Raw genomic sequence first — 8,103 nt, 5'->3', positions numbered from 1 at the left:
TCAGTTTTTTTGATAGAGTATGACATAATCTCTCACTGTGGTCCGTGTAGTATGTAGATAGCAGTGGATTTTTTACCTTTAGTCCATTTGGTATGATGTCCATCCGTTTGCATTTGGAAAGGAAGATGATATCTGTCTGTATTTGTGCAAGTTTCTTCATGAGGTTGATGGATTTCCATTCCATACGGCTAAATGCAGTGCCTTGCATGGTGTCAAGTATCAGAGGGTAGCCGTGTTAGTCTGGATCTGTAAAAGCAGCAAAGAATCCTGTGGCACCTTATAGACTAACAGACGTTTTGGAGCATGAGCTTTCGTGGGTGAATACCCACTTCCTCAGATGCATGTAATGGAAATATCCAGGGGCAGGTATATATATGTGTGCTAGCAAGCAAGCTAGAGATAACGAGGTCAGTTCAATCAGGGAGGATGAGGCCCTGTTCTAGCAGTTGAGGTGTGAAAACCAAGAGAGGAGAAACTGGTTCTGTAATTGGCAAGCCATTCACAGTCTTTGTTCAATCCTGAGCTGATGGTGTCAAATTTACAGATGAACTGAAGCTCAGCACTGTAAGCTGTAAGCTGTCAGGACTGTAAGCTGTCTAAACTCCTACCTGCCACATGGGGCCACAACAGTGGTACCCCTAACCCACCCAGCAATATCGTCAATCTATCCAACTACACACTCAGCCCAGAAGAAAAGTCTGTCCTATCTCGGGGACTCTCTTTCTGCCCTGCCACCCCCACCAACATGATACAATTCTGTGGCGATCTGGAAGCCTACTTTCGCCGTCTCCGACTCAAAGAATACTTCCAGGACAACACTGAACAGTGCACTGATACACGGGTGCCCTCCCACCAACAGCACAAGAAAAAGAACTCCACATGGACTCCTCCTGAGGGTCGAAATGACAGCCTGGACCTATACATTGAATGCTTCCGCCGGCGTGCACAGGCAGAAATCGTGGAACAACAACATCGCTTGCCTCACAACCTAAGCCGTGCAGAACGCAATGCCATCCACAGCCTCAGAAACCACCCTGACATTATCATCAAAGAGGCTGATAAAGGAGGTGCCGTTGTCATCATGAACAGGTCTGACTATCAAAAGGAGGCAGCCAGACAACTCTCCAATACCAAATTCTACAGGCCACTTCCCTCAGATCCCACTGAGGAATACACTAAGAAACTACAGCATCTACTCAGGACACTCCCTACACTAACACCAGAAGAAATCAACATACCCCTAGAGCCCCGACCAGGGTTATTCTATCTACTACCCAAGATCCACAAACCCGGAAATCCTGGACGCCCCATCATCTCGGGCATTGGCACTCTCACTGAAGGACTGTCTGGATATATGGACTCTCTACTCAGACCCTATGCCACCAGCACTCCCAGCTATCTCCGCGACACCACTGATTTCCTGAGGAAACTACAATGCATTGGTGACCTCCCAGAAAACACCATCCTAGCCACCATGGATGTAGAGGCTCTCTACACAAACATCCCACACACAGATGGAATACAAGCTGTCAGGAACACCATCCCTGATGATGCCACAGCACAACTGGCTGCTGAGCTCTGTGCCTTTATACTTACACACAACTATTTCAAATTTGATGACAATATATATCTCCAGATCAGTGGCACTGCTATGGGCACCCGCATGGCCCCACAATATGCCAATATCTTCATGGCCGACCTGGAACAACGCTTCCTCAGCTCTCGTCCACTCACACCCCTTCTCTATCTACGCTACATTGATGACATCTTCATCATCTGGACCCATGGGAAGGAGACTCTGGAAAAATTCCACCATGATTTCAACAGCTTCCACCCCACCATCAACCTCAGCCTGGACCAATCTACACGGGAGGTCCACTTTCTTGACACTACGGTGCAAATAAGTGATGGTCACATTAACACCACCCTATATCGAAAACCCACCGACCGCTATGCCTACCTTCATGCCTCCAGCTTCCATCCCGGGCACATCACACGATCCATTGTCTACAGCCAAGCACTGAGGTACAACCGCATCTGCTCTAACCCCTCAGACAGAGACCAACACCTACAAAATCTCCACCAAGCATTCTCAAAACTACAATACCCGCATGAGGAAATAAAGAAACAGATCAACAGAGCCAGACGTGTACCCAGAAGCCTCCTACTGCAAGACAAACCCAAGAGAGAAACCAACAGGACTCCACTGGCCATCACATACAGCCCCCAGCTAAAACCCCTCCAACGCATCATCAAGGATCTACAACCCATCCTGGACAATGATCCCACACTTTCACAGGCCTTGGGTGGCAGGCCAATCCTTGCCCACAGACAACCTGCCAACCTGAAACATATTCTCACCAGTAACTGCACACCACACCATAATAACTCTAGCTCAGGAACCAATCCATGCAACAAACCTCGATGCCAACTCTGCCCACATATCTACACCAGCGACACCATCACAGGACCTAACCAGATCAGCCACACCATCACTGGTTCATTCACCTGCACATCCACCAATGTAATATACGCCATCATATGCCAGCAATGCCCCTCTGCTATGTATATCGGCCAAACTGGACAGTCTCTACGGAAAAGGATAAATGGACACAAATCAGACATTAGGAATGGCAATATACAAAAACCTGTAGGAGAGCACTTCAACCTCCCTGGCCACACTATAGCAGACCTTAAGGTGGCCATCCTGCAGCAAAAAAACTTCAGGACCAGACTTCAAAGAGAAACTGCTGAGCTTCAGTTCATCTGCAAATTTGACACCATCAGCTCAGGATTGAACAAAGACTGTGAATGGCTTGCCAATTACAGAACCAGTTTCTCCTCTCTTGGTTTTCACACCTCAACTGCTAGAACAGGGCCTCATCCTCCCTGATTGAACTGACCTCGTTATCTCTAGCTTGCTTGCTAGCACACATATATATACCTGCCCCTGGATATTTCCATTACATGCATCTGAGGAAGTGGGTATTCACCCACGAAAGCTCATGCTCCAAAACGTCTGTTAGTCTATAAGGTGCCACAGGATTCTTTGCTGCTTTTACAGATCCAGACTAACACGGCTACCCTCTGATACTTGACACTTCATTAATGTAACTTCTGTTCACCATTCACTACACGTGCCTACATTGTAACTTCTGTTCACTGTTTGCCATCCACTATACTTGTCTATATTGTAACTTCTGTTCACTGTTTGCCATATTGTAATTCAAACCCCATTTTAAAACTCTCACTCCATTTTGTAAAAGCTTCCTCCAACCTTCATTTTTGCAAACCCTGCTGTAATGTTATTAGTTTAGATGTGTGACTGAGGTATGTATGGATGATGGAATCAACCTCCCACCCCAGCCTGTCCTGATGAAATAAAGTTCAAACACCAATGGCTGAAGATGCAGACAAGAGCCCTAACAAAGTAAGAAGAGTCCACCCTAAAAAGAAAAGGTACAATAGAAGGAAGATCAAAGACAGGTCCCAGGCTGAAAGTCACACCTGCAATTGATGGGTGACCAGTCACCAAAGCCAGAGGCAGCCTCACACAGCAAGACCTATAGACTCTGGATTCAAACTAAAGCCTACAAAAAGGATGGGTGAGATGGAAGACTTTGGAGGGTAACATTCTGCTGCCAACATGGAAGGGCATCGGTGCAGGCCCAACAGAGACCCAGCTCGGCCTTGTGCCCAGCTTTCCTGGCCAGTTAGCTGCCACAAGCTACGAACCCAAGCTGCAAAATCAAACCACGAATTCAAGCTATGACCAGGACTGGTAACTATGCAGCAGCTGCAGAACATCTGATGGATGTGTGTGTGTGTGTATAGGTATTAGGTATAATGTGTGTGTATAAGGATTAAGATATTAGTTATTGGTCATAAATCAGATTTTTATCATAATAAATGTGGCATCTTTGTCTTGCCCCCTGAAAAGATCCTATGTAGTTTTGTCTGTACAACAGGAGTGGCCTGGCCTAGGTGTGTGCTGGACAGGGACTTGAGGGCCTGGCACAGCAACCCAATGCAGGGAAAACCCAGGTGGAAACCCAGAACATCAGTGGCATCTCAGATGGGGGGCAGTCCAACCTGTCACAACAACACAGGCCCAATTCCTCAGCGGGTGTAAATCAGGGTAATTCCATTGGCTTCCACATAACCATGCTGACTTGACACCAGCTGAGGATCAGGCCCATCATGTCAGAAAGTTGTGACTCAAAATTCGCCTTTTAAAATCTTCTTTCCTTTCAGCATGATGAGAGCCGTGATGCTGTATTCCCAACTTAGTATAATTTAAGATTTGTCAGTATGTTTAGCACTCCATACAAGACACAAATTAAGACTGTGCCTACCTCAGAGACCTTACAGTTTAAGGCCCTCATCCTGCAAACACTTCCAGACATGCTTAACTTTAAGGTGCAATCAGTTCCATTAGAGTTAAGCACGCATGCCAAGCATACAGGGATATAAAAGTCAGGCAGAGAGAAGACAAAGCATACTAAAAAAACCTAGAAGAGGAAATAACGTGAAGGTTACTTGATTTATTTTTGGCTTACTCCGTGTGATCATGCAGAAGGAGTGATAGTTTAGGAAGGACTTGAATGCAGAAGAGTGATAGTTTGGTGAACCAGGATGGTGGTGGGCACTCCATGTAAAGAGGTTGGCATGAAAAGTTACATGATAAAAGGTATTGTTTCCTGTAATGCTGAGATGTAATATATTTGTTTTTATACCAAGTCATTTTTATTTTCCCAGTATATTGTGAAATTAGAAGTCCTCCCAACCTGTACATTCCTAACACATTTCTATCCAGAAAGGACATGGGGGAGGGGCAGTGGAGGAAGGAGGAGGGAGAGAGAAAGAGAGCAAAAATAATTTGGCATAATATTCAGAACTATTTGACCATACGATCCTCCTTAATCTGCCAGCTGCAGAACAATATAATTCCAAAGTAAATAGAGTGCAAAATGCTGAATGGGCTGAACATTAGAAGCTATATCAAATCAATAATTAATTCCTGGAAGAAGCAGACAATTTTATAAGCCTGTTGTGGCTGAAGAGGGCTGAATGTTGATAGGGTTGGATGCCAGATGTCAGACCAGCATCCAGTGGAGAATGCCTTCTACATACAACGTGGTTATCTTTACACTGCTCATTATAGTGCTAAGTGTGCATTTGGGAATGATCTTCTCTTACAATATGCAGAGGAGGGGTTTACCAAACATATCTTCTTTAAAAGGAAGGCAAATCCCAAGCGGCAACAGATGATGAATGTTACTTCTTTTAAGGCTTTAATAGTTGGGAAGGGAGGCTGGAGATGGGAGGGTTGTGTTTTTCTTGACATACATATAAACAGAGTACAATTAGATATTTTCAGTGACAGAATATTTTTACTGTGTCTTTCACATAGCAGTATGTGGAGAATAGAGTGCAGTTTATAATCTTGCATAGACCTCTTGATGGAGTTTGTCAGCTCTGCAGGGGTCCTAACCCTGTGAAAATAAACAAAAGTGACTACATGATTGTTTCTACTGTGTTTTTAAAAATGAAACAGTCCTGCAGTCAACTTCTTACCTTCTGTATTGTTATGGTTACAGTTTTAAGCATGCAAAAGTCAGGAAAAACACAAGTTAAAAGTCTGCATATGCACCTTTTTGTGTTTGAAGGAGAAACGTGTACAGAGCAAATTGCATAGTGTGTGTACGACAATTCATTTAATAAATAAACTCTGCTGTTTTCAGCTTTCTTCACATAGCCTTTTTGGTAATGCTTTGGGGAGGGTTAGAGAAACCCCCCCACAGCTCTTGTTGGAGAGGTTGGCACCCCCAAACTTACTTCAGTCTTCTTTTAAATAAACAACCTTTAAAAAAAAAAACTGTTTCCAATCACCTTTTGAATGCTCAAAGTCCCACCAGGTGCTTCAACATCCAGCGTGACTACAGTGTTTGGGAGACATGCCCCTCAACTGATTAACAGGAAGGGCTACTAATTTGGGATAGGTGTGCCTGTGTCCAGGAAGTGAGACTAAGAGCCTGGAGGGTGGGGGTGCTGTGCCCTACCTTGCTGGCAGCAGCACTGATGTTGTCAGAGTTAGTTCCCTGTCCGTAGGCAATGTTCTGCAGCTAGGAGCAGTGAGATTTGCTAGCATGGAACAACTAGGACTATTCATAAAGGGTCTGATGGTAGGACTCTCACTGCCTTCGCTGGGCTTTGGATCAGGCACAGTCGCTTCTGTTTAATTCTGGGCAAGTATTGACTTAAATAGACCCATTGCTTTTAAACCCCCACTATTCTATTAGTAAGTCTGAGTGAAAAAAAAAGATACAAACTTCTTTACACCACCATTTTGGCTAATTGCCTACGTCAGGGCTCTGTTGAAATGTAAAGGCCACAGCACAATGGATGTAATTGGTGTGCTCTTGAAAGTAGAGATGCTATAAATAGCTGAACAAAGCTGGAAGTGGAAGGGAAATCGGACTATTTCTTAGTGCTGCTCCAGCTGCACAGAATATTAATTAGCCTGGGTGAAACAAAATTATTTTTTTTTTCAGTTCAATAATTGCAGCATTTTTTCCTAATGTTCCTCACTTTAAAAGTCACTGTCTGTCTTGTCGCTCATTCTGACTTTGCTGGCAATAATTCAGAACCTAGATTTTCTCTCAGAAAAAAGTCTCCTTTTTAATACGAATGAGGCATGATTCAGTTGTTCCAAATGGGATGTCCTCCTGTCTCGTGCTTTGATCATGTACTGCACAGAACTCAGCCTATTTCAATGAATAAGCATAACTGGGAACTAATGGCCTTCCCCTATGTCCTGTTTGGAGAATGCATTGAAAGGAACTCCTCTGTATGGAAAAAGGTTGATGTATCACACTGAACTCCATGGAGCACTCATAGAACAGTAAACCCTTGTGCTGATCTTGAACAGGAATCACTTTTATCATGCAAAGCTGTTACTTTACATTGTAGGCATTTGTAGTTTTAAAAATCATGGGTCAGGCTCCAAAAATCATGAGTTTGGTTTACAAATCATGAGATTTAAAAAATACTACATTGGGATGTTGGGTTTTTTGAGCCTTTAAAGTGAATGCATTTTCAAGCTTTGCTTCACACACCAGAGAGCTAGAAAACTTACTATTTTAAAAAATGAAAGATGAGTTTCTCACATAATCACATGATGTCAGAAGCTGTGGCTTTAAGGAAAATGCCAAATATCACAAGACTTGCAATAAAATAATGAGAGTTGGCAACAATTTATTTTGTGTTTCTATTTAGGATCTTATTCATATCCCAGTGAAGTTTATGGAATTTGTACCATTGGCTTCAGTGAGAGCAGGTGCTGGCCTTTATTGGTCCCTCTAGCTATGTGAAAGATCTGCTAGGTAGCCTGCAAAGTTAAATGTGCAGCACTGTATTTGTGCTCTTTTTACTTTGTATGATTCATGAAAAAAGCTAAAAGTTTTGGGGTTTGGAGGATTTTCTATCCATGCTTTTTTCTTTTACAATAGAAAACACCAGTAATATCACATCTTGTCTTCTCTGTTTTTGCTGATGATCTTCTTGGAGGACTCAGAAATATGTACTGTGTCCTCTTCTACCTGTTTCTTGATGAGAGAGAGATATATGAAATCTTCACTGTGAGCTTTTCTCCCAAGTGCTAGCAAAAACCAAAACTTGAGTGTTTTAATCAGTTTGAATAAAAATAACTTCTCTTAGTACTTCTGGTGTCATAGTCCCATTCTTCCCAGTCATCCACTGAGTCCTCCAATCTAGGAGAGACCGGTTTTTTTAAATTAAAAAAATTAAAATCAGGCCTTTCCACACATCAAAAAGAGAGAGAAAAAATGGAGGGGGATACACAAATCCAGTTTTTCTCTCCAGCACCTTTTTTATTACAAATTAAGCACTGCCTGTGGCAGATGTATTTAGAGGATCTAGTGTCCTTTGTTCCCTGAGAGAGAAGTATGACTCAGGTGATTTACCAGCTCCACATCTCTCTTCAGGCACTTTAGGCGAGAAAAGCATCTTTTCCCTATGTTTTGGCTCTTGAATGGATTTTTTTATGATGGTATTTTGCATTATGACACATTTTATGATGAT

This window comes from Gopherus evgoodei, chromosome 1 (assembly GCF_007399415.2).
Source record: "Gopherus evgoodei ecotype Sinaloan lineage chromosome 1, rGopEvg1_v1.p, whole genome shotgun sequence".
NCBI classification, from domain to species: Eukaryota; Metazoa; Chordata; order Testudines; family Testudinidae; genus Gopherus; species Gopherus evgoodei.
Note: the sequence above shows the minus strand (reverse complement) of the source record.